The sequence below is a fragment of the Mobula hypostoma genome, chromosome 11 (genome assembly GCF_963921235.1).
Source record: "Mobula hypostoma chromosome 11, sMobHyp1.1, whole genome shotgun sequence".
Taxonomy (NCBI): domain Eukaryota; kingdom Metazoa; phylum Chordata; class Chondrichthyes; order Myliobatiformes; family Myliobatidae; genus Mobula; species Mobula hypostoma.
This window is the reverse complement of record NC_086107.1, coordinates 87041238-87064032: the sequence shown is the minus strand read 5'-3', so window position 1 is coordinate 87064032 and position 22795 is coordinate 87041238. Positions and strand designations below refer to the sequence as shown.

At 43.8% G+C, this 22795-nt stretch overlaps 2 protein-coding genes across 6 annotated transcripts in view; one reads left to right on the top strand and one right to left on the bottom strand.

Annotated features, from left to right (window-relative positions):
* The window catches only part of pla2g6 (phospholipase A2, group VI (cytosolic, calcium-independent)), a 139877-nt gene extending 119122 nt beyond the window's left edge, over positions 1–20755 (bottom strand). Inside the window, exon 1 of one of the 3 annotated variants that reach the window (XM_063062429.1) lies at positions 20724–20755. The gene's annotated coding sequence lies outside the window, so the exon portion shown is untranslated. Of the gene's footprint in view, positions 1–12306; positions 13102–14475; positions 14515–20723 lie in introns of those variants that run through there. The other 2 variants (XM_063062430.1, XM_063062431.1) reach the window with 2 other exon arrangements.
* The window catches only part of LOC134353912 (transcription factor MafK-like), an 87972-nt gene continuing 79886 nt past the window's right edge, over positions 14710–22795 (top strand). The window contains exons 1-2 of one of the 3 annotated variants that reach the window (XM_063062436.1): positions 14710–14829; positions 17031–17125. The gene's annotated coding sequence lies outside the window, so the exon portion shown is untranslated. Of the gene's footprint in view, positions 14830–16862; positions 17126–22795 lie in introns of those variants that run through there. The other 2 variants (XM_063062434.1, XM_063062437.1) reach the window with 2 other exon arrangements.

Sequence of the window (22795 nt, the reverse complement as noted above, 5' to 3'; positions counted from 1 at the left end):
CTACCCAACACAAAACACAAAGTGCAGTAAAACTTCACGTCATCATGTCAGACCAATCTCTTAAAGTGAACCCCAACTCAATGTTGGTGGAATCATGCCTATGTTTCTAACAATTCCACCCTACACAGGCACCCCCCCCCCCCCCCCCGCCGAGTTCACCAAAACCAACATTGAGAGTCTGTCCGGAGCTCCTCCCACCTCGGCTCCTATTTTCCATGGGTGGAGGAACAGCAGGTGCCCCTGGCTTGTCCAGAGGTGTGTTGACACGCTCATGGTCACATTGTGATGTCAGGGGCATGGTAGTTGAATCCTCCAAATCTTGGTAGTCTGGTTTAAGGCAATCTTCCGAAATACATTCATTTTACCCTTCCTATGATAAAAATCTTTTCTCTCCATTCCAAAACAAGGAACAGGCCATTGTAAGGGTGTCTAAGGGGATGTTGACGTGCACTATGGTGGACAAAAACAAATGAAGCGGAATGTAAGTTAACAGGAACTCAAGAGTGCTGTATGCCATGATGGGAGGTAGGAATAGTTGCAAAGGAAACAAGCTTACTGAGGAGGGCGGAATGTTGTTGAGAGGCCAACCAGCCAGTCATGGTGTCAGAAATAAAATCTCCTGGCACTCATAATGGCTGCCCGCATACTAACTCAGCCACAGATAACTACAGGTCATCTTCTGGAGCTCTGCTGAGCCCAGCAGGACCCACGGGAGATAATCATGTCAAAAGTCATCAGCCAGGGAAGCCCTCAGAGCAGCCTTTAAGGAGCAGTAAAACCACTCGCATGGGCCATTGTACTGCTGGTGACACGCCGTGGTGTGATGCAGCCTAACTTTGAGGATCTGGGCCAGCGCAGCCCAGAGGACTTACGTGAGTTGGGGACCACAGTCTAAAGTAATGACAGATGGGGTGCCAAACCGAACAACCCAGGAGCTGATGAACGCCTGAGCCACGTCTGTGGCCATCACTGATGCTAGAAGGACAACCTCTGGTCACCTGCCTGTGGTAGGTACACCATGATAAGGAGGTGCATGAAACCGCATGGCGGAGGGGAGCGTGGGAAGAGGAGCAACCAGGTCAACATTGACAGGGTCAAATCGTCGCTCAGGGATCTCAAAAGGTGCGAATAGTGCCTGAACATGATAGCTATTTTTTGCCCTGAGGCATTCAACACAAGCTGCAGTCTAATTACCCACGTCCTTTATAAGGCCGTGCCACACAAACTTCAGTGAAACCAGTTTCTGTGAGGCCTTCCAGCCTGGATGAGGAGGCCATAAATGCAGTGAAAAACAGTATGCCTCTGGTTTGCGGGCACTATGTGGTGAGGGCAACTGGTTGAGACATTGCACAAGAGAGATTTCCCAGCTTCCCCAAACTTAATGTCAGCCAGCTGCAGGCCTGTGACTGCTGTTCAGTAAGCCTGGATCTCTGGGTCAGTGGCTTGGTTGGCTGCCATGTCGGCATAGTCAACCCATATGTGTACGGCCTCAACCCATAAGGTTGGCCATGAGAAGACTCAGCCACTCCATTACTTTTCCCTTTGATGTGTTGTGTGCCTGTTGTGAACTCTGATATGTAGGCCAGGTAGCATTGTTGCCGCGCAGAACAAGGGTCTGATACTTTGGCCAACGTGTACACAAGGGGTTTGTGGTCAACAAACATTGTGAAATGGCGACCCTCTGGTAGAAAGCAAAAATGGTGGACAGCTAGATAGAGACAGAGAAGCTCAGAGACAAACGTGCTGTACTTCCTTTCAAGGGAATTGTGCTGCCAGCTGAAGGCAAGCAACTGCCACACGCCTCCGACCAACTATTAATGCACAGTACCCACAGCATAGTCTGAAGCTTCAGTAGTAATGGCTATAGGTGCATTTGGAAGTGGGTATGCCAGTAGGGTCACATGGAAAGTGCTCATTGGTGTCATCAAATCTCCGGTCATGTCCGCTGACTAGTCAAGCACATGGCTAGGGCCGTTGCCTTTAAGAGCACTCTACAGAGGAAGCACAAGTTCAGCAGCTCGTAGAATGAAGCAGTGATTGAAATTCACCATATCTAAAACCTCTTGTAGTTTTATAGTAATGCGGGATAGTGGAAAATCCACAATAAGAGACTTTTGATGGGAAGGGTTTCACACATTCTGCAGAGGTGCGATGGCCGAGAAAGTTGATGCTTGACAATCCATACTGGCATTTAGCAGGATTAATAATCAATTCACGTTGCCTTAAATGCTCAAAAAGTGTGCAGAGATGAGATACATGTTCAGATTTGGATGCACTGGCAACAAGTATGTCATCCAGGAAAACAAAAAGAAAATCTAAGTCTTGTCAAACAGAGCACATCAGCTGTTGGAAAGTCTGTGCTGCATTTTCAGCCCAAATGGCATGCGCAGAAACTCGAAAAAGCTAAATGGGGTTATCACAGCTATCTTGGGAATGTCCTCCAAGCACACAGGCACCTGATGGTAGCCCCTGAGTCAACTTTCCAGCTAACCGTGCTGAAAAGTCTTTGATGCGCGGGATCGGGTAACGATCAGGAGTGGTGAATAGGCGGCAACCACCATTGCTAGGGACCACATGGAGGGGCAAAGCCCAGGGGCTATTCAACCTGCACACAATGCCAAACTTTTCCATGTTGGCAAACTCAGCTTTCACAGTCGACAGCTTTTCTGAGTTCAGTCTATGTGCGCGGGCATGGACCGGCAGGCCAGTTGTGGAAATGTGGTGCTCGACCCCATGTTTTGTGACTGTAGTTGAGAATGTGGGCTTGGTGAGGTTTAGGAATTTACCCAGCAGTCAAGTGAACTCACGTGCGTTTGACAAGAGTTGCTGCGGGGAACGTAGTGGGGCTGCAGAATAGCAGCCCATCCTTGATCTACAATCCAGCAGTTCTTTAGACCAATTAACAGTCCTTGGGCACATAGAAAATCTGCGCAGAGCAAGAGGTCTAGCCATCTTAGCCAGGATGAAGTCCTACGTGTAATGTCGCCCACTGAAGCAGAGTGTCCCCCGTTGTGTCCCATAAGCATCAGGATCCTGCTACCATTGGCAGCCTCCAGCGAGGTTTTGTCACTCTTTGCCTTCTCATCAATAGGCGATGCTGACAGCACATTCACTTGAGCACCTGTGTCACAAAAGAAGCAGTGCTCTGAAAAGGTGTCTGTAATGAACAGTAGACAACTCTGGCAGCTGGAACTGCCACAGTGTTCACTGACCTCTGCTATCCTGGTGCACTGGCACTGTCGAAGCTGCAAGGTGGTTGGCACTTCCTCGCGCTCATAGTAAAAGCATAGACCCAGCGTTGTCTGTTTCGCAGCTGCGGGCATGCATGTGTTGGAGGCCCTGCTGACCAGGTTTATTGAGGCAGGGAAAGGAGGAGAAATTATACACCTCAGCCTCTGCTGAGTATAGACTATCAGCCATTTTAGCTACCTATGGTCATTCATGGGTGTATTAGCAAAGGTTATACAAACTTGATCAAGCACTTACTGCAAAAAGAGTTCTTTAAAAACAACACAAGGGTGGTGATTTCGCCAGGAGAGACAGCATGTGGTCCATTAGCTCCAAAGGCCTAACATCCCACCCCCCCGCAGCCGGGTAAGGAGAGCAACTGTTTGGTGTGATCTGACTCCGATAGTCCAAAAATCTGTAATGGGGAGCCTTCAGTGTGCGCTATTTTTTGCTTTCAGGTGGGTTTTCAAGTAGATGAAACATTCTTGCTGCCGAGGAACTAATGAGCAATGATACTATGCATACATTTGCCCCTTGCAGGATCTGTCCTCACGTTTTCCTTCAAAATTTAACTTGAACATTTCATTTGATCACTTTTATCCAACATCCCTACCTTCTCACATTTACCTTGAGTAGGGCACTTGACGTTTAGCCTTTACAACAATAGTTCCCCACTGCATTCTCGAGACAGAACGCAGAACGATACAGTACATGAACTGCCCCTTTGGCCTGCGATGTCTGTGTTGAGCATGATCTAGATTAAACTAATCCCTTCTGTCTGCACATCATCCATACCCTCTATTTCCAGCCCATCTAAAAGCTCCCTTAGATTACGGTTTTCTAGATGGCTGACCTTAACTTGTTGTTGCACTGGGAGTTACCACTGCCCACCTCTGCGTATCATCAAACAATTCTGCGAAAAGGCTTATTGACATTTCAAGTTTTTACTTCTTAGGACAGTAACATACCTAGTTTTAAAAAATTGTCTTTTCCCTCTTCTGAGCTACTCTGTATTCCTTTTGTTTCAAGTTTCTAGTTTTTCTCTTTCATATTATCAAAAACAGGTTTGATTGAACTAAAAATCTAAAGGACTATCGCCTTCTCCTATATCCTCCATTCGGTGCTATGGATATTTGTACATTTGGATGCCCAGAGGCTAAATGAGTCAGAAACAATACATTCCAGCAGTGCCTTCTAATTATATAGAGATATCAAAACAAGGCATTTAAATGTGATTTTCCTCTGTAAACTACAACGCATCATGTCTTGACTTGTACCGACTGCAATTTAGTCATCTACTCACCAGATTGGTTACTAGTTAGACAGCATTTCTGTTGTAGAACTCACACCTATTCATGGTTTTTGAATGTCCTGTTCTTCATCTCTAATGTCAATGGAATGTACAAAGACAGAACAGTATTCTCATGTGCCAAAAAAACATTTCTTCTCCCCCCCTCCCGGTGCCTCTCTTCCTGACCTGGTGAGTGCACCCAGCTTTTTCAGCATTGATGTCTGATTTCCACCATCAGCAGTATTTTGCTCTTGCTATTACACACTCATTACAAATTTCAACATTACAATCAACGTGCCAAACCATGAGTAAGCAATTGTGAATGGCAATCCGATACAGTGAAATCCAATTTGCAGCAAAGTCGTGCATCAGCAGTTCTAAAGATTTAAAATAATTTTAGTCCTATTATAATAACAAGATTACATATGATTACAGATTAGAGATAATCTCAGTGGCAAATTCTACGAAGAAAAGTTGAAACATCTAGTTTAGAAGCAAACATTTTAAATCTAATTCTCTGCTATACCTCAAAGAAATACAAGGATGCGGTGTCATGATTCAAACAATTGTAACGTCTCAGGTTTGCCTGAGGAGTTTAGCTATCGTTAACTGTTCTAAGAGAAGATAAAAAAATAGTTTTGGCATGTAGGTAATTGGGGATAAAAGCAGAAATATGTCACTTCAATCCTTGATGTGATTTAAAAGCTTCTAATCTTTAAATATCAATGAAGCCATTCAAGCACATGCAAACACAATATTAAAAAGATTTGCTTTAAGTCTATGCATTTTGCATACTAATTCAATTTCAGTTTGCTTGTTTTTTCAATTAATTTTAATAAATTATAATCATAAAATCACAATGACTGAAAGTGAATTATAGGAATCCATCTTAAGGAACGCTCTTGATGAAGGGCAACATATAAAGCCAGACTCTTCAGAAGCTTTTGTAATTATATTCCAGTAAGGAACATTAATCAACAAGATTATATTTTGGCTTTATTTTAAAACTATTGACATCTTGCTCGCTAAAGATGGTACACTGTACTGGAGTGCATGAACTGATCCAAGTGATATGATCTACATACAAACATAAATTAGGATCAGGAGGCCACTCAATCCATCAAGCTTGCCCCATTATTTAGTAAGACTGGATGATCAGACTGCGAGCTCAACTCTATGTTTACATCTATACTTTCAAAGAACTTTCACTCTCTTGCTCATCTTGAATCCATCTATCTCTGCCTTAAAAATATTTAATGACTTGACCTCAACTGACATTTCTGGAAGCAAGTTCCAAAACTTCACACTCACAAGAGAAAACATGTTGCCTTATCTGTCTAAATGAATGTCTCATTTTAAAATAGTCACTAGTTCCAGATTCTTCCACAAGAGGGAAAATTGTTTCCACATCCACCCTCTGCACCTAATGACGTTCATCAAATTCCTGTCTCACTCCTCTGAACTTCAACAGATGTAAGTTTAGCCAATTCAATCTTTCATCAGAAGACACTCCACCCATTCGACGTATTAGTCAAATGTCATTCCCAGGATAGAGCAGAGTTCCCTTCCTGTAAACTATTTGTTTTCACATGGCAGAAAATGCCAATAGTGCCTTATCAGCCAGCAAATCACCTCTCAAATGCTAACTTTATATGTATACATTGTACTTAAGTACAAGTTAAAGTTCAATTGTCATTCAACCATACAGAAACATACAGCTAAATGAAACAGTGTTTGCCCGAGCCCAAGGTGCAAAACACAGTCACACACAGCACATAACGTCAGAAAATAATATTGGCACAAGACCCTGAGAAGCAGAGCCTGAAGATTAATACTGCATGGGATATTGGGAATTTAGTAATTTTGAGAATTTAGTAATTTGTAAGATGGTGAAGACCCGCAGTTTACTTTCTTCTGACTGCTTCCAATACACAGACATTCTTTCTTAAGCAAGCATAGTAACAGTGTACACAGTACACCAGATGTAGGTCCATCAGTACTCGACAGCTGAAACATAACATCTCTTATTTTTCCTAATGTTGGATTAAGGTCCAGATTGTTGTTTCTATTGTGCTGCCAACAAGAAAGTGTCATCCATCATCAAGAACACTCATTGTTGCAGAGTTTGCAGATGATATGAAGACAGGTGGAGGGGCTAGTAGTTTTGAGGAAGCAGTAAGGCTAGAGAAGGACTTAGATTAGAATGGGCAAAGATGTGGCAGATGGAATACAGTGTTGGGAAGTGTATGGTCATGCACTTTGGTAGAAGAAATGAAAGGTTTGACTGTTTTCTAGGTAGAGAGAAAATCCATAAAACTGAGGTACAAAGGGACTTGGGAGTCCTTGTGCGGGAGTCCCTAAAGGTTAATTTGCAGGTTGAGTCTTTGGTGAGGAAGGCAAATGTGATGTTAGCATTCATTTCAAGACTACTAGAATATAAAAGCAAGGATGTAATGTTGAAACTTTATGAAGCAATGGTGAGACCTCACCTGGAGTATTGTGAACAGTTTTGGGCCCCTTAGAAAGGATGCGCTGAAGCCTATCAAATGGTGAAAGATCTTGACAGAGTGGACGTGGAGAGGATGCTTCCTATGGTGGGAGAATCTCAGACCAGAGGACACAGCCTCAGAATAGAGGGGCGTCCTTTTAGAACAGAGATGAGGAGAAATTTCTTTCGCCAGAGTCGCGAATCTGTGGAATTCTTTGCCATCGGCAGCTGTGGAGGCCAAGTCTTTAATGTATATTTAAGGCAGAAGTTGATAGATTCTTGATTGGTCAGGGCATGAAAGGACACAGGGAGGAGATGGGAGATTGGGGCTAACAGGAAACTTGGATCAGCCATAATGAAATGGCAGAGCAGACTTGATGGGACAATTGGCCTAATTCTTATGGTCTGATTATCCAGGCCATGCTCTATTCTTGCTACTACCATTGGGCAGGAGGCTTGATTCCATACCACCAGGAACAGTTATTAACCTTCAAGCATCAGGCTCCTAAACTCTGTGGATAACTTCAGACACCTCAACTCTCAACTGATTTTACAACCTACAGACTCGTTTTCCAAGACTCTACAACTCGGTCTCAGTTTTATTATTTTATTTATACACTGTTTGTCTTCTTTTGCACATTGGTTGTTTGACAGTCTTTGTTTATATATTGTTTTTCCATCAATTCTATTATATTTCTTTATTTTCCTGTAAATGCCTGCAAGAAGTTTAATTTCAAGGTATTATATAGTGACATACTTTAATAATAAATTTACTTTTGACTTTGTAGTTTTCGCTTTCCTTCAGCTTGCTTACATGCTTGTATAATCATCTTGTTTATCTGTAAACTTTTAGTCATTTGCAGCATATTTGGTTCAATATTTCCATAGTTTCTTCACAAAATTGAACTGCAACTCAGATAGTACCTCTTAATGTTTCTTATCTAAACTGGTTCAGTCCAGTTTTCTCATGGACTGTTTGCCCTCTCCAGTTCGGGAGAAGGCTACGTAGCATCTGCACCAGGACAACCAGACTCAAAAATGGTTACTTTCCCCAAACGGTAAGGCTGATCAACACCTCCACTCACTAACCCACCCCTCCACACCCCCAACTATCACTACTTTATCATTTCCTGTCAGAGGCACCTTATATACAGACACACCTGTGCCTAGTACCATTTTATGGATATACAATCAATGTATATAAGCTATCTTATGTATTTATATTTACTGTGTTTTGTTTTATTGTTGCATCATTGTCGCCAGATTAGAGGCATTCAAGTCTGGAAATCAAGAATACCATCTTATTGGCTCTTCACACAACCCTGGAACAACTGGACTGCTAAGATGCATACATCAGGATACTCTTTATTGACTACAGCTCAGCATTTAATACCATTATCCCCTCAAATCTAATCAGTGAACTCCAAGACCTGGGCAAATGGATCCTGGATTTCCTCACTTGAAGACCCCAGTCAGTTCACATTGTGGAGATTTTTTTTCCAAACTCCAACAGCACAGGAGTACAAGGGTGTGTGCTTAGCCCCCTTCACTATTTGCTTTACACCTATGACCGTATGGCTAAGTACAGCTCCAACACCATATACGAGTTTGCTGATGACACCACTGTTGTGGGCCGTATCAAAGAGGGTGATGAATCAGCATATAGGAGGGAGATTGGAGATTTGGCTGAGTGGTGTAATAACAACAACCTCTCACTCAATGTCAATAAGACCACAGAACTGATTGTACACTTCAGGAGAGGGAAACCAGTGGTCCATGAACCAGTACCCATCTGAGGATCAGAGGTGGAGAGGGTCTATAACTCTTAAATTCCTGGGATCTCAGAGAACCTGTTCTGGATCAATCATATAAATATAATTGCAAAGAAAGCACAACAGCACCTCTGCTTCCTCAGGAGACGACAGAGGTTCAGCATGTTATCGAAAACCTTGGGAAACATCCATACATATGTGGTGGAAAGTGTCTGGCTGCATTACGGTCTGTTATGGGAATACTATTGCATTTGAGTGGAAAATCCTACAAAAGGTAGCGTATTTGGCCCAGTACATCACAGGTAAAGTCCTCCCAACCATTGAGCACATCTACATGAAATGTTGCCACAGAAAAGCAGCATCCATCATCAAAGATCCTCACCACTCAGGCCATGCTCTTTTCTCACTGCTGCCATCAGATAGAAGATACAGGTCAAGACTCACACCACCAGGTTCAAGAACAGTTACTACCCCTCAAGCATCAGGCTCTTGAACAAAAGGGGATAACTATACTCATTCGATTTCTGGTGTTCACACAACCGATGATCTCACTTTAAGGACTCTATCTCGTTATACTGTAAATAAATATTTCTTTACTTGCACAGTTTGTTGATAACTGATCCTGTTTACAGTTACTGTTCTGTAGATTTGCTAAGTATGCTCACAGGAAAAAGAATCTCAGGGTTGCATCAGGTGACATGCATGCAACTTTACTTTGAAATTGATTTTACCGTGTGGTTTTTGTGCTGCAGTGGATCAGAGTTACAATTCTTTTGTTCTCCTTTACACTTAAGTACTGAAATGACATTAAACTATCTTGAAAGTTGGCAGAATAAAAGGAAAGCATCTGATCAAGTTTCTTTATCAGTTCTTTACTTGCCTTGCCTGCTGGCAGAGTCTGACCCTGTCAAATCTGTACTATGATGAACATCTACTAAAACGGCTGTAACCATAAGATCCTTGCCTCATTCTAGACCTTCTGGACAACATTATCTCCCGATCTATTCCTAACTACCCACTGTATTTGCATGAAAATCTTTTGCAAGTCACACATTAGAACACTCAAGTCCCTCTGCATCTCCAAGCTCAGCAATCTCTCACTATTTAGACAGAATAGCCGATTTCTGATTTTTCCACACTTGCCAAATCTATAGACCCTTGTAGATGCCTTATGTTTGCATCACGTTCCTATCCATCAAATCCGTCCATGGCTTTGCCCTCATCCCCATCATTCCCCCTAATTTCCTCCAGCTCTATTCTCCTCCTACATTCAATTCTTGGCCTCTCAATCGACCCCAACTTTGTCCCTCTACCGTTGGCAGATGTACTTTGAGCTGGCACAGCCTTAATGTCTAGAATTCCCTCCTTTTTACCCTTCCATTTAAACCTGCCTCTGTTGGTTATCTGCCTGAATAAGACACACAAGACCATAAGACATAGCAGCAGAGTTAGGCAATCAAGGCTGCTCAGCCATTTAATCATGGCTGATTTATTATGCCTCTCAACCTCATTCTCCTGCCTTTTCCCTGTAACCCTCAATGCCCTTACTAATCAAGAACTTATCAACTTCCACTTTAAATGTACTTACTGACGGCCTCCGCAGCCATCTATGGCAATGAATTCCACAGATACATCATCCTCTGGCTAAAGAAATTCCTCCTCATCTGTTCGAAAGGAACCTCCTTGTATTATGAGCCTGTGCACTTGGTCCTAGACTCTCCCACTACTGGAAACACCCTCTCTACATCCAGCCTATCTTACTAACCCATATGTCTTTGGAATTTGGGAGGAAATTGGAGCACCCGGAGGAAATCCATGCAGTCATGGGAGAAAGCTGCAGAATCCTTACTATCAAATATTTCGTTATTCTTGCTAATGCTCTCTTTTAAAATGCAGAAGGCAGTTCATGAAAACAAATTGATGCATTTAACGCTTGAGATGAAAAAATATATTGGGTGACAACATAATAAAACATATGTAAATCTTATTTCACCCTGAGCTCTCAACTGACATCCAGCCAAATGTGTTTAACTCATGCATGTGAATTTCAAAAATAACCACAACGATGATCAACAGATAGATAACATTGTTCAGGTGTAACCAGCTCTGCAGTGAAAGTACTTTCCTTAGCATAAGGAATTCATTCACTGGAGCCTATGTTTCATAATAGTATTTAGATACGTATTACTAGCAGACACTGCATCATGAAGCTGACAATACCCATGCTTAGAGCATAAATTTAAACAACCTTTGCCATTTCCAGGCAACACTGATGTAGAGGAAATGCCACCATCTAATTGAAAGGAAACATGATTTCAAGTGCATTTATTATCAATTAATGTATAAATTATACACCTTGAGATTTGCTTGCTCACAGGTAGCCACAAAGCAAGAAAGAACCCAATTTAAAGAAAAAAAGGAATAAAAATAAAAATAAAAGACCAACATTCGATGCACGAGAGAAAGAAAAAAATACAAATCATGCAAACAATTGAAGCGAACAACAGCATTCCGAATCAATAATAAGTCCTCAGATCCGAACCTCGCTTATCAGTTCATCATATTAGTGGGTACAAAGCACAGCAGCCAGGACAGTATTCATCGCCTCAACGCCATGGAGATGTCCATTGTAGATAAAGTGTGAAATAGGCTCTCATCCTGACCGACACCCTGTCTTTTCAGCCTATCTAGACCGGCATTTAAATTCACCCAACGACAGAACAGCCAGAGGCTCCGGAGCCCTGAAAGCAGGACTGAAGATTGCAGAGGGTGAGCGAAACTGGCTCTCGCCTCCGATCTTTGCCAGTGTTTAAATTGTCTAAACAGCCTATTGTATCTTGCACCACTGCTGCAAACACTACTTGCATTAGGACCCAGGCACCAGGCCTAGACCACGCTGCCCAGCGACTCGCACCGGGCCCAGATTTTGTCGCCCAGCCCAAAGCTGCTCTCAAGCTCTTCAAATCAGCTCCAACCTGAGACAGTTGTACGTGCATCAAAATCCAATCTCCTCTGCCCAGGCCCTGACTTCTCCTCTCGGCACCCAGAATGACCCAATCTCGCTCCTCAGGCAGCTATACGGGCATCGGAACTCCATCTGTCTGCAATGATTCATCCCCCAAACTCACCTCACCATCATTCGTCCCTTCACTGTTTGCGCTGACAATTTTACACAATTTACCTCAGAAAAGGTATTTTCAGTGATGGTTTTAGTTGGATTTCTTAGCTTTTTGACCACCAGGAAGCTGTCACACACGTTTGGTCATGCCATTTTGAAGATTATAAAGGTCTCTGTACTGAGTTGGACCGTCATCTAATGATCAGTCCTCATTTGACACGGAATCAGCAAACTCCAGGTTGCCAGATGATCCACAGGATTGACTGGCTCACCAAAATTGGGAAGTAAACCAGCCATGGTCATTAGAGGTGCTGAGGAGTATTAGGTACACCTGCGCAACTGCTTGTTAATGCAAATATTGAATCAGCCAAACATGGAGCAGCAACATAATAGATAAAAGCATACAGACATGGTCAGGAGGTTCAGTTGTTGTTCAGACCAAACACCAGAACAGGGAAGAAGTGTGATTTAAGTAATCTTGACTGGAATGATGGTTGGTACCAGATGGATTGGTTTGAATATCTCAGAAACTGCTGATCTCCTGGGATTTTCATGCTCAGCAATCTCTAGAACAACAAAGAACAAGAGGAACAACAAAAAACATATCCAGTAAGCAGCAGTTCTGTGGGTGAAAACGCCTTGTTAATGGGTGTGGTCAGAGGACAAGGGCCAGACTGGTTCAAGCTGACATGACAGCGATAATAACTCAAATAATCACACATCATCACAGGCTTCAGAGCTGTGTGTCAGAGTCAGACCTGGTTATAAGCAGCACTGGGGCCCCACAGAGGACTGTATTGGCTCCCTTCCTGTTTACCCTGTATACTTCAGACTTTAGACACCACACTAAGTCATGTCATCTGCAGAAATTCTGACGACTCAGCAATAGTTGGGTGTATAAAGGGAGGACGAATACAAGGCCCTGTGGAGGACTTTGTCAAATGGTGCAAGCTGTATCATCTGCAGCTTAACATCACTAAGACAATGGCAAAGGTGATGGACTTTAGGAAGACTAAGCCTGCACTGCTCCCTGTGAGGACATAGATGTGGTGAGGACCTGGGTGCACCTAGATGACAGACTTGTGTGGCGCACCAACCCAGAAGCTGTGTACAAGAAGGGCCAGAGTTGCCTTTACTTCCTGAGGAGACTGAGGTCGTTTGGAGTATGCAGGCCTCTCCTTCACAAGTTCTACCAGTCTGTTGTCACCAGTACAATCTGCTATGCAATGGCATCAACATGGGTGATGCCAACAGGCTCAGCAAACTGATTAGAAAGTGTGTGGCTCTGTTATAGGAGTCAAATGGGACACACTAGAGGCTGTTGTAGAACAAAGGACCCTATGGAAAATCCTGGCAATTCTGGACACTGTTTCTCACCCTCTGCATGCCACCTTGGCTGAACAGAGGAGCACTTCTAGTAATAGACTAAGACAACTGTGCTGTTCCAAAGAGCGCTATATGAGGTCATTCTTACCCTTGGCCATTAGGCTCTATAATGAGTCAACCTATAGCCAGGGAAATGATGACCCCTCTTGTTAAGACTGTTTGAGGGAATTACACAATTATCTTTATTGTTGTTTTTTCCACACATATGTAAGTTATGTATAATTTACATTAACATGTTTGTCCTCATCTTGAAACGTATTGTGCTGCTGCTAAAAAGCTCATTTTCATTATATTTAGAGCCAATATATGCATACCTGACAACATTGAACTTCATCTTGAACTAGGTTTAAGGAGAGAAGGGAAGGATTTAAAAGGGACAACTTTTTCTCCCCCACACAGAATGTAATGGGTATGTGGAACAAGCAGCTAGATGAAGTGTTCGAGTTAAGTATAATGACATTTAGTATACATTTGGAGAGTTGTGTGGATAGGAAAGGTTTGGAGGAAAGTGGACCAAACACAGGTAAATGGGACAAGGTCAGATGGCAACACACAGATGTTGGAACCCCAGTAAGCAGCATCAAAGGAGAAAAATGGACAGCCTACGTCTCAGGTCCAGACCCTTCTTCTCAACCTCATTAAGGTCTCCACCCGAAACGTGAACTTCCCTTTTTCAAGGACGCTGCCATTCCCGGACTGTCTCTCTCCAGATGCCAGCATCTGCAGTTTCTTCAAAGGCAAAGTCAAGTTTATTGTCAAGTCTACAAATATGTGTAGTGGCATCACCTGGCACGCAGCAGAGACACAACGTTCACAATCTGCGCCTCCAAGTTCAGGTGGATGCCTTAGACAGCATGCAAATACTGGGCCGAAGGGCCTGCCTCCGCGCTGCATAACTCCACGAGGAAATAAACTAGTGGGGAGGGCCGTGGGATGGATCTGTGAGCTAGCACAGACCCAAGGGGACGAGTGGCCTCCCGCATTTGCAGCTGAGAAACACGAGTACAAGGCGAGGTGACGCCACCATCACACGGTGCCTCACTGAGCTGGGATGCTGACCGCCCCCGCCGCCAAGGATGCTGCACTCCTCAGGCCTGGCCCCACTGTCATGGAAACTGCTCCTCGCTCAAACCCAACACCCCGTAAACCTCCTGCGCTTCATTTACTCCCCATCAATGAAAACTCCATTTACCTGAAAACGAAACCAAGCTCCCTCGCCAACCCGACAGACAGCCGCCTCAGCCAATCGGCTCCAGAACACGCCCCTGGATAACCAATCGTTGGGCTACATGGAAGGAGGTTGGATCGCCTCATGTGACTGTCGGCGACCCCGGGCGGATATCGACCCGTGGTCATGTTGCTCCGTCTCTGAGGACAGCAATGAGAGGCGCCATCTTTGATACGGGCAGGGTGGCGCAAAGATCATTAGGAGAATTACAAACAAGTCTTGATGAAAGGTCTCGGCCCGAACGTTGACTGTTTACTCTTTTCCATAGATGTTGCCTGGCCTGCTGAGTTCCTCCAGCATTTGTGTGTATTGATACTGGTAGGAGGCTATTTTGATCACAATCTGTTAGCTTCCTTAACTATTATTGCCTGCTGTACTAGAGGCGAATTTTCATCGATAGATGTCATTGTCTTACTCTATCATAGAATTCTCATGGAATAAAAATGAAATTCCAAGAAAATGCAGTATGAAGCACAAAAAAAAGGCATATGGTATGTTGTCTCCCGGATGCCAGGGTCCGGGACATCTTGGATCGAGTTCTCAGCATTCTTAAGTGAGAGGGTGATTAGCCAGAGGTCGTGGTCCGTGTAGGTGCCAATGGCATGGGTAGGTAGAGTGACAAAGTTCTGCAAAGGGATTTCGGGGAGTTAGGTACTAAGTTAAGGGCAGGATCTCCAGGGTTGTGATCTCAGGATTGCTATCCATGCCAGGTGCTACTGAGGCCAGAACTAGGAAGATTATACAGTTCAACACTTGGCGAAGGAGTTGCTGTAGGAAGGAGGGCATCAGAATTTTGGATCATTGGGCTGTTTTCCAGGATACAGAAGAGATGATTTGCCCCTGAACTGGAAAGGGACGAATTTCTCCCTCTGTCCCCCTCACTATACCCCTTGCCCATCCTCTGGTTTTTCCCCCTCCCCCTTTTCTTTCTCCCTAGGCCTCCTGTCCCATGATCATCTCATATCCCTTTTGCCAATCACCTGTCCAGCGCTTGGCTCCATCCCTCCCCCTCCTGTCTTCTCCTATCATTTTGGATCTCCCCCTCTCACTTTCAAATCTCTTACCAGCTCTTCTTTCAGTTAGTCCTGACGAAGGGTCTCAGCCCGAAACGTCGACTGTACCTCCTCCTAGAGATGCTGCCTGGCCTGCTGCCTTCACCAGCAACTTTTATGTGTGTTGCTTGAATATCCAAACAGGAAGATTTGTTAATGCTCCATAGTGGGGTTTAAACTGGAGTTGCAGGGGGATGGGAACCAGAGTGCTAGAGTAGTTAGTGGAGAGGTTGTGGAGACAGTAAGCCCTCAAACAAAGTCAGGAAACAAAAGGTTGAGCCTGGTGTGACTAATGTCATATATTTCAATGCAAGAAGTATCTTAGGAAAGGCAGATGAACTCTGGGCATGAATCAACATGTGGAATTATGATATTGTGGCCATTAGTGAGACTTGGTGCAGGAGGGGCAGGACTGGAAGCTCAATATTCTGGGGTTCCATTGTCTTAGATGTGACAGAATGGAAGGGATGAAAGGAAGAGGGGTGGCATTACTAGCCAGGGAAAATGTCATGGCAGTACTCAGTCAAGATAGACAGGAAAACTCATCCAGTTATGGGTGGAACTGAGAAATAAGAAAGGTATGACCATGTTAATGGGGCTATATTACAGACCACCAGAACAGTCCACAGGAATTAGAGGAACCAATTTGATGGGAGATTGCAGGCTGCTGCAAGAAACACAAGGTTGTTATAGTTGGTGTTTTTAACTTTCCACATATTGACTGGGAATCCCATACTGTAAAAGAACTACTTGGTATAGAGTCTGTCGAATAAGTTCAGGGAAATTTCCTTAATAGAAGTCCCAAACAGTCCCAGATACAGGATCTGCATCGAGGGAAAGAGACAGGGCATGTGTCAGAAGCATGAGCAGGGCAGCAGTTTGAAACTAATCACATTATGATCACTGGATGCAAAGTAAATATACAAAAAGATAGGTCTGGTCCACAGGCTGAGATTCTAAACTGGTGAAACGCCAATTTTGATGGTATCGGAAAATTGTAGCAAGTGAGGATTGGGACAGGCTATTTTCCGGCAAAGGTGTGCTTAGTAAGTGGAAGGCCATCAAAAGTGAAATTTTCAGAATACAAGGCTTATATGTGCCTGTCAGAATAAAAGGTGAAGATAGCAAGTGGAGGGAACCTTGGTTTTTAAGAGATGTTGAGCCCTGGTTTAGAGAAAAAAGGAGCTGCATGGCAGGTATTAGCAAGCAGGAACAAATGAGGTGCTCATGGAGTACAAGAAATGCAAAAGAACACTTAAAAAAATCGGGAGGGCTAAAAGAAGCCAAAAGGTGGCCCTATCGGCCAAGGTGAAGGGGAATCCTAATGAATTCTACAGATATGTTAAGAGCAAAAGGATTTTGAGGAACAAAATTGGTCCTCTGGAAGACCAGAAAGGTAATCCATGTGTGGAGCCAAAACAGATGGGGGAGATCGTAAGTAAATTTTTTGCATCTGTGCTTACTCAGGAGGAAGACACAGAGTCTGTAGAAGTGAGGCAATGCATCATCCACTCCATGGACCCTCTACAGATTACAGAGGAGGATATGTTTGCTATACTGAGGTAAACCAGGGTAGATAAATCGCCAGGGCCTGACATGGTGTTCCTTTGGACCCTATGGGAGGCAAGTGCAGAAATTGCCGGGGCCCTAGCAGAGATATTTAAATCACCCTTAGCGACAGAAGAGGTACCAGAGGATTGGAGGATAGCAAATGTTTTTCCTCTGTTTAAGAAAGGCTCTAAAAAATAAAGCAGGAAATTATAGGCCAGTGAGGCTGATGTCAGTTGTGGTAAAGTTATTGGAAGGTATTCTAGGAGACTAGATATACAAGTATTTGGATAGACATGGACTGATGAAGGATAGTCAACATGGCTTTGTGCATGGTAGTTCATGTCTAACTAATCTTGTAGTATTTTTCGAGGAAGCTAGCAGGAAAATTGATGGAGATAAGTCAATGGATATTGTCTACATAGATTTTAGCAAGGTATTTTACAATGTCCTGCATGGGAGGGTGGACAAGAAAGTTCAGTTGCTCGGCATTCCAGAGGAGGTAGTAAATTGGATTAGGTACTGGCTTTGTGAAAAAAGCCAGAGAGTGGTAGGTAGCATGTGGTTATCTCTCTGACTGGAGGCCTGTGACTAGTTGAGTGCCACAGGGATTGGTACTGGGTGCGCTGTTGTTTGTCATCTATATCAATGATCTAGATGATAATGTGGTCAACTGGATCAGCAAGTTTGTGGATGACACCACGATTGGGGATGTTGCAGACCGCGAGGAAGGCTATCTTGGCTTGCAGAGGGATCTGAATCAGCTGGAAAAATGGGCTGAAAAAATGGCAGATGGAATTTAATGCAGACAAGTGTGAGGTGTTGCGTTTTGATAGGACCAACCAGGGTATGTCTTACACACTGAATGGTCATGTACTGAGGAGTGTGGTAGAACAAAGGGATCTGGAAGTACAGGTCCATAATGTACTGAAAGTGACATCACAGATAGATAAGATCGTAAAGAAAGCTTTTGGCACATTGGCTATCATAAATATTGAGTACAGGAGATGGGTTGTTATGTTAAAATTGCATAAGATGTCATTGAGGCCTAATTTGGAGTCGTGTGTGAAGTTTTGGTCACCTATCTACAGGAAAGATGTACAGTAAATAAGGTTGAAAGAGTACGGTGAAAATTTACAAGGGTGTTTCTGGGCCTGGAGGACCTGAGTTATAAAGGAAAGATTGAATAGGTTAGGACTTTATTCCTTGGATTGTAGAAGATTGAGAGGATATTTGATAGATATATACAAAATGATGAGGGGTTATGAACAGGCTTTTTCCATTGAGTTTGGGTGGGACTACAACCAGAGGTTCATGGGTTAAGGGTGAAAGGTGAAACATTTAAGGAGAACATGAGGAGAAATGTCTCCACTCAAAGGGTCGTGAGAGTGTGGAATGAGCTGCCAGCATAAGTGGTGCATACGAGCTTGATTTCAATGTTTAAGGGCAGTTTGGATAGGTATATGGATGGTAGGGGTATGGAGGGCTATGGTCCCGGTGCAGGTAGAGGGGAATGATTAGTTTAAATAGTTTTGACATGGTCCAGATAGACCAAAGAGCCTTCTTCTGTGCTGTATTTTTCTATGATTCTCAAATTCTCCATGCTGGTTCAGGAGCCAGATGATTGTAAGTTAGCAATTGCTCCTAAACCTGGTGGTGTGGGACCTAAGGTACCTGTACCTCCTTTCCAATGGTGTAGCACCTAATGTAGATGCTTCCAATGGTAGGGAGGACTGTACTCTTGACGAAGCACATTAGCAGTACTGTCGGACATATTAATGGAGACAGATAGAAATAAAAAAAATAGACCTATTGATGTTTTGGTTAGCGTCTTCATGGTGAATCCTCAGAAATAAAATCCAACTATAGTTGGAAGTGCTGGAAATTCACCCTCCTTCTTTTCTGATCTTGATAAAGGGTCTCGACCCAGAATGTCGACCATTTATTCCTCTCCATAGATGCTGCCTGACCTGCTGAGTTTCTCCAGAATTTTGTGTGCGTTGCTCTGGATTTCCATCATCTCAGAATCTCTTGTTTCCAGTTAGGACTCATGCCCAGGTTGTTGATATTCACATATTGGGTAACTGTTAAACCACAAACTTTTCACCCAGATATCCTCATTCAGTGTTGGCACAATATACACTTGCAAAATAAGCTGAGTCACAATGATCAAGAGTAGAAAATCAGGTTATTTGCCTCCCGGGTAAAGTTATTGTACCATTGGACACTAGGTGTGTCACAGTCATGCCTGAGTGAGATAGGGCTTTTCTCTTAGGAGCAACGGCGGTTAGGAGGCCCTTTATTAGAGTGTACAGGTATAGATAGAGTGGTGCCTTTTTCCCAGGGTGGCAAGGGTCAGCACCAGAGGGCATCTATTTAAGGTTAAGTGGAGGAAAGTTTAGGGGAGCTGTCAAAGGTAGGTTTTCTTCCTTCACAGAGAATGGTGGATGCGTGATGTCAGGGGTGGTGGTAAAGGCAGATACATTTAAAAGACTCTTAGATAAGCAAATGAATGACAGAAAAATGGAGGGCTACGTTGGAGGGAAAGGTTAGATTAATCTTATAGACTTTGTCCCAGTGTGGAAATAGCTAATGAGGGGGCGTGATTTGAAGGCAACTGGAAGAAAGCTTAGGGAGGATTTGAGAGGTAGGTTTATCACAGAGAGTGGTGGATGCCTGGTGGTAGAGGTTGATACATTAGGAACGTTTAAGAGAGTCTCAGATAGGCACAGGGGTATAAGCAAAATGGAGGGTTATGGGCCGAGTTGGAAGGAAAGATCCGATTAATCACAGAATAGGTTTGTACAATCCAAAAATCACAACAGAAATGGATTTTTATGGTACTCTGAGGGACCAGCAAACTGGACTCTCGAGAATGTAGCTACAACATGGTGGCCATTGCTGGAGAGGACTTGGGAAGAAGATTGACTTTGGCAGTGGCCAGCCTGAGAGCAGAAAATTGACTGTGTAGCCAACTTAAACGCTGAGCCAGATTAAAAAATCAAGTTCAAAGTCAGTAAATTCATTACCAAAATACATGCTGTATATGTCGCTATATACCACACCGAGATTCATTTTCTTGCAGGCATACTCATTAAGTCCAGGAGCCATGATAGAATCAATGAAAGACCGCACCCAACAGGATGGACAAACACGCAATGTGCAAAAGACAACAAACTGTGCAAATACAAAATAAAACAGATAAATAAGCAATAAATAGAGAACATGAGATGAAGCGTCTTTGAAAATGGGTCTTCAGATTGTGGGAGAAGTTCTGTGATGGGGTTATTGCCACAGATTCAAGAGCCTGTTGGTTGAGGGGTAATAACTGTTCCTGAACCTGGAACCTGCCCTGAAGCTCCTATGCCTTCTTTCTGATGGCGGAGAAGAGAGCATGACCTGTGTAGTGGGGGTCCTTGATGATGGATGCTGCTTTCCTGTGACAGGGTTCCATGCCAATGGTGGGGAGGGTTTTAACCACGATGGACTGCGCCATGTCGACTACTACAAGGTAGCAAGGCTGAGGGCGAAGGAGGAACCGGCGTTCAGCTCACTACTCCGCGAGGTTTGCTCATTTCAGTGCAATTGTGGCCTGCAATCATCGGTACTCACCTCCGCGCTGAACTGGCACCAGGAACGTGGACTCATTTTCGGGGACTCTGTGTGGTTCATGTTCTGTGTGTTATTTATTTACTTTTTTTTATTGTTGGCACAATTTAATCCCCCCCACACACACACACAGTCTTGACAGTCTTGTCTTTTTATTTTTTATAATGAGTTTCTATCATGTTTTTTGGTTTTGTGGTTGCCTATAAGATGACGACTCTCGAGGTTATATACAGTATGGAGTGTACATAGTTTCAGAATAAATGTACATTGAACTTTGAAATTATTACAGTTTGCGCTCCTTTAATATTCTAATGATTCACTTATTGCTTCAACAGAAAGCTAATTAGTAATGCAAAGGTCAATTGTTACATTCACCTTTGCAATCAAGGAATGGAAGTTATTTATTGCCCAAAACAGAACTACAGCATTCCATTTAGCATCCAGTTGTTCCACAGCAACGTTTCATGTGGACATGCTCAATGATTGGGAGGGTTTTACCCGTGGTGTACTGGGCCAAATCCACTACCTTTTTTAGGATTTTCCACTGAAAGCCGTAGGTGTTCTCATACCAGGCCATAAGGCAGCCAGTCAGTACACTTCCTACCACACATACATAGAAGTTCGCACAGGCTTTTGATGATTATCTGTTAAAGTCCCCAGCGTGATCGTACTGCATGATTATTTGAGTTACCGTTGCCTTCCTGCCAGCTTGAACCAGTCTGGCCATTCTCATCAAACCTCTTTCTCATTAATATGACATTTTTTGCCTACAGAACTGCCACCAACTGGATACTTGTTTGTTTTTCACACCATTCTCTGTAAACTGTGGAGACTGTTGTGCGTGAAAATCCCAGGAGATCAGCAGTTTGAGATAGGCAACACCACCCCCCCATCCCCACCCCCATTCCATGTTCAAAGACACTTAGATCACATTTCTTCCCCATTCTGATGTTTGATCTGAACAACTGAACCTCTTGACCATGTCTGCATGCTGTTATTGATTGAATTTTGCCACATGATTAGTAAGCAGGTGCACACGTGTACCTAATAAAGTGGCCACTGATTGTATTTCCCTTAACAGTCTAATCTGTTAAAGTCCCCAACATGCTGGTTAAGCCACACATCTTGCGCAAAAACAATGATACAGCTTATGCCTCACTCAAGATCACTAAACAGAAAAAGGTCACACGATTAAATCTTTATGTGTTAAGTACGGCTGAGAGGTTCCTAGCAACAGTGGACATTGATTGGTTTAGTTTGGTGGGACTTTCCAAATGCTCCAGAATCTCATCTGGTAGATGTGGCATGTGAATGTTTTGACCCTGTGCGTAAGAATTACAGCCAAAAATAAGCTGTCCTTCCACCTGGCAATGTTGAGTAACTAGACAGAATACTTCAAATAACAGGAATTCTGCAGATGCTGGAAATTCAAGCAACACACATCAAAGTTGCTGGTGAACGCAGCAGGCCAGGCAGCATCTGTAGGAAGAGGTGCAGTCGACGTTTCAGGCCGAGACCCTTCGTCAGGACTAACTGAAGGAAGAGTGAGTAAGGGATTTGAAAGCTGGAGGGGGAGGGGGAGATGCAAAATGATAGGAGAAGACAGCAGGGGGAGGGATAGAGCCGAGAGCTGGGCAGGTGATAGGCAAAAGGGGATACGAGAGGATCATGGGACAGGAGGTCCGGGAAGAAAGACGGGGGGGGGGTGACCCAGAGGATGGGCAAGAGGTATATTCAGAGGGACAGAGGGAGAAAAAGGAGAGTGAGAGAAAGAATGTGTGCATAAAAAAGAGTAACTGATGGGGTACGAGGGGGAGGTGGGGCCTAGCGGAAGTTAGAGAAGTCAATGTTCATGCCATCAGGTTGGAGGCTACCCATACGGAATATAAGGTGTTGTTCCTCCAACCTGAGTGTGGCTTCATCTTTACCTCCCCCCCGTCTCTCTGCATTCCGCAGGGATCGCTCCCTACACAACTCCCTTGTCCATTCGTCCCCCCCATCCCTCCCCACTGATCTCCCTCCTGGCACTTATCCGTGTAAGCGGAACAAGTGCTACACATGCCCTTACACTTCCT